The 4,445-nt window shown below is 39.3% G+C and overlaps 1 long non-coding RNA gene across 1 annotated transcript; it reads right to left on the reverse strand.

Moving 5' to 3' along the window:
* Window positions 1–426: 426 nt before the first annotated feature.
* LOC125164496 (uncharacterized) lies at window positions 427–1,702 on the reverse strand. Its single transcript, XR_007151793.1, has 2 exons — window positions 1,290–1,702; window positions 427–813 (listed from the first exon to the last, which is right to left on the reverse strand). It is a non-coding gene; the product is annotated as an uncharacterized LOC125164496 (long non-coding RNA).
* Window positions 1,703–4,445: the final 2,743 nt, after the last annotated feature.

Here is a 4,445-nt window from a genome sequence, read left to right on the forward strand (position 1 = left end):
GGATCCACCCCAGACTCACTGAATCATGATCTGTAGTTTAATAAGATCCCCAGGTGATCCCCATACATATTAAAGTTCGAGAAGCATAGCTCCAAAAAACTCAGTGAATTACCCATAGCTCAGTTTCTTGTCTGAAAATTGAAATGGTTGGACTTGATAATCTCTAAAAGTTCCCTTCATTTATAAGGCATCAAAATAATAACTACAAATTTATTTAAATTTAAATAATTTATACAAATAAAAAATAGTGTATAAAAATGCTTTGGCAGAATGTTTTTGATAAGGGAAAACCAGTAACAATCTAGATATAAAACAATAGAGAGATTTTTCAACTTGTTCAGCCTCTCGATTGGACTGTGTCTAAAGTTACATTGACTCAAATTATGATAACGTAGAAAATTGTGGACAGAATGTCAAGAAAAGATCTGGATATAAAATTTAATGTTTATTTCTCGTATGTGGAAACAAATTAGAAACATACCAAAGATTGTGAAGGAATAGTTATTTCTGTCATTTAGTCTCTCCTCCCCACCCCAGATTTATTAAGTATCTGCGGTTTTAGTAGGAGGGGCAACAAAACAAAGAAGCACCTTTATTTTTTGATCGACAAGGATCATATAGAAGACACGAAGGTTTTGAGTTTTCCAGATAAGCACAGAATCCATTTGCTTGTGCATGTGTCAAGTTCATTCTTCATCCTACAGAATATGTCCTTCAGCTATTGTCTTTCAAGGCTCCCACTCAAGTCCCACTTCTTCCAAGCCAGCTTCTCTTCTGTACCCTCTGAGGTCAGGGATCTTGCCTGAATCAATTCTTGACAAAGGAACGGAGTCTGATTAGGTACAAAGTAAATGTGAAGCGAAGGGAAGGAAGGAAGGAAATGGGGAGGGAGGGAGAGAGAGAGAGAGAAGGCGGGAGAGAGGAAGAACAAAAGAATGAAAGCATACGAATAAGCCCCAGTCCTGATTAAACTCCGGCCCCTTGGGAATCCTGCAGAATGTTTCTCCGCCAATCTGGCTATTAATAATAAATGGCCTTGTGTTGTTTGCTGTAATGTCATGGCCTTGCTTCTCCAATGAGATTTCAAGTACCACAAGGAGAGAAAAACACGCTGCTTTAAAATTGTGTGTTTGGGTAATTCTTTTCTGAAGCAATTTAGTCTGGAAGATGCATGGTTAAACCCAGTCATGGAGGAACAGGGTGAGACCTCGGGACCACCCACAAGGCGTTGAGGGTGCGAGGTGAGGCCCCAAGATGCTCTACTCGGCTTTTTAAAGTTGTGAACGCACCAGAGTATCTTGAGTGGAAACGCACCACAGCAAAGCTTCTGATACGTGAGGCCAAAACTGGTAGAACCGAAAGATGAACGGGACAAATCTGTAAGTAGGTGGGATTTCGGCAACTCCCCTCTCAGCGATTGATAGAACAACCAGGCAGAAAGTTGAGCTGGACAGAGAAGGCTTGAACGACTCACAGCCAGCTTGACCTACTTGGCCTTTCATAAAATACTCCACCCAATAATGGCAGAATTAACACCCTTTGTAAGTGTACATGGACTATTTACCAAAAGAGATTATTTTCTGGGCTGTAAAAAGGTCTCACTAATTTGGATTAAGTTCAGATGAAATATTATCTCTGAACATTATGATCTTAGACTTAGAAATCAGTAATAAAGGGAAGCCTGGATGGTTCAGTCGGTTAAGAGTCCTCCTCTTGGTTTCAGCTCAGATCATGATCTCACAGTCATGAGGCTCCGCACGGAACATGGAGCCTGCTTGGGATTCTCTCTCTCTCCTTCTTTCTTTGCCCCCCCCCCCCCATTACTCATGCTCGCTCACTCTCTCTCTCTCTCCCAAAATAAATACATAAATTTGAAAAAGTCCAAAAATTAATGCAATGTGATGAGTAAAATGTCCAATTTTTACACAAAGACAGGATGTTGTTTATTTTGTGATCTTGTTTCCAGTCAGCCAGTGGTTGCAAGACCTGTGTACTGAGAATTATGCACCTGAGAGAAAGAAAAGAACATCTAACCAAAAATTGGAGAGCTACACCGTGTCACAGATCAGAGGACTCTCTATTATTAAGATACCAGTTTCCCCCCAAACTGATCTATAGATTCAACAATTCCAATCAAATTCCCAGCATGATTTTTTTTTTGTAGAAATTGATAAATTGACTCGAAAATTCAAATGGAGATAGAAAAGACATGGAATGGCAAGAACAATTCTGAAAAAAAATTGGAGAAATTTTACTACTTGACTTCAAAACTTATAAATCCACGGTAATAAAGGCAGCATGGTATTGGCATAAAGATAGACAAATAGATTAATGAAGCCGAGGAGGGAATCCAGAAATTGACCTGCACATATATGGGGCAATTTATTTTCAGCAAAGTTGCAAAGATAGTTCAGCAGAGAAATGATAGTTTTTTAAACAAATGATTCTGGAACAATTGGATAGCCTTTTGTTTGTTGTTGTTGTTGTTGGATAGCCTTTTGTAAAAAAATAATTTTCTAAAAATTTTGCTCATTTCTTAATAGCTCTCAAATAGTTGAGTATAACTCTAAACTGTAAAACTCATGGAAGAAAGTCTCACGATCTTGGGTAAGGCAAAGATTTCTTAAACATGATATCTAAAGCATGTTATAAATATGCTTTCATCAATATTAAAAACTTTAGCTCTGTGAAGATCCTGTGGAGAAAATAAAAAGACAACCCACAGACTGGAAAGAAATATTAACAAATCACATACCTAATATGTTGCTTATATGACAAAATATATAAAGAACTCTCAAAACTCAGTAATAAGAAAACAAATCCTCTGTCTCCCAAATAGCAAAAATATTTAAAACATCTACTTCAACCCAAAAATGATACAGAAACAAAAAATATACACATGAAAAGATGTACGATACCATTAGTTATCAGAGAAATGCAAACTAAAATCACCTCCATAAGAAACCTCTACGTCAGACGCCTGGGTGGCTCAGATGGTTGAGTGTCCAACTTCGGCTCAGGTCACTATCCCGCGGTTCATGGGTTCCAGCCCCGCGTCGGGCTCTGTGCTGACAGCTCGGAGACTGGAGCCTGCTTGAGACTCCGCGTCTCCCTCTCTCTCTGCCCCTCCCGCACTCTTGCTCTGTCTCTATCAAAAATAAATAATAAACATTAAAAAAATGTGTTTAAATAAAAAAAAAAAGAAACCACTACACATCCATTAGAATGGCCAACATTAAAAAGAATGAGCATATTGGGGCACCTGGGTGCCTCAGTCAGTTAAGCGTCTGGCTTCTGCTCAGGCAATGACCTCTCGGTTTGTACATTCACGTCCCGCATCAGGCTGTGTGGTGTCAGTAGGGAGCCCGCTTCAGATCCTCTGCCTCCCTCTCTCTCTGCCCCTTCCCTGCTTGTGCTCTCTCACTCTCTCAAAAATTAAATAAACATTTAAAAAATTTTAAAAAAAAGAATGAATATATTAAGTTTTAGGCAAGGACGTGGAGCAAATAGAACTTTCATCCTCTGCTGGTGGAAATGCAAACTGGTACAACCACTTTGGAAAACAGCTTGGCCGTTTATATGAAAAGCTGAATATACACCTACTTTATATCTAGTCACTGTAGGAATGCATACAACAGTGGGGGGTTGGAAAACGGAAAGTAAATATTTTAGGCTTTGCTGGCCAAGACGTTACACACTCTGCTATTGTAATACAAAAGCAACTATGGACAATAAACAAATGAATAAACGCAGGACGTGGCTGTGTTTGTGGGAAGTGCAAAAGAAGCCACGGTCTGCTGACCCCTGCAGATGCCTACATAATAACCTGTACATGGACGCTCGGAGCAGCGGCAAACTGGAAACCACCCGATTTCCACCCGCCGATGAATAAATACATTGCGGTTTATGGTATATGCAGAGAATGGAATAATACTCAGGAATACAAATTAGTGAATTATTGATACACAGAACGGCATGACAAAATTCCAAATAATTCTACTGTATGAAGGAAGTCAGATGCTCCTCCCCCCCCCGAGAAGAGTATATACTGTATCATTCCATTTATATATAAGATTCCAGAAAATATTAGTTAACTTATAGTAACCAAAAGCAGATCAGTGCCTGCTGCCATAAGGGAGTAGAAAGTAGAAAGGTGAAAAGGATTAGAAAAGTACATGAGGAAGCTTTAGAGAGTGATGATATGTTCATTATTTTGGTTGTGATGCTGATGTCGTGGATGTGTATATATCAACACCTATCAAGCTACACACTTTGAACATGTTCAGTTTATCATGCGTCAACTATAACTCCATAAAGGGGTCAAAAAACAAAACACACCCCTGGCAGTTGAGGAACGAGTGAAACTGATCTCAGAAATGACCAAAGCCAAGACCTCGAATGCCATTAGGACTTTGTCTCTCCTCTTGACTTCTCTCTACAGATGG

The sequence above is a fragment of the Prionailurus viverrinus genome, chromosome B1 (assembly GCF_022837055.1).
Source record: "Prionailurus viverrinus isolate Anna chromosome B1, UM_Priviv_1.0, whole genome shotgun sequence".
Taxonomy (NCBI): domain Eukaryota; kingdom Metazoa; phylum Chordata; class Mammalia; order Carnivora; family Felidae; genus Prionailurus; species Prionailurus viverrinus.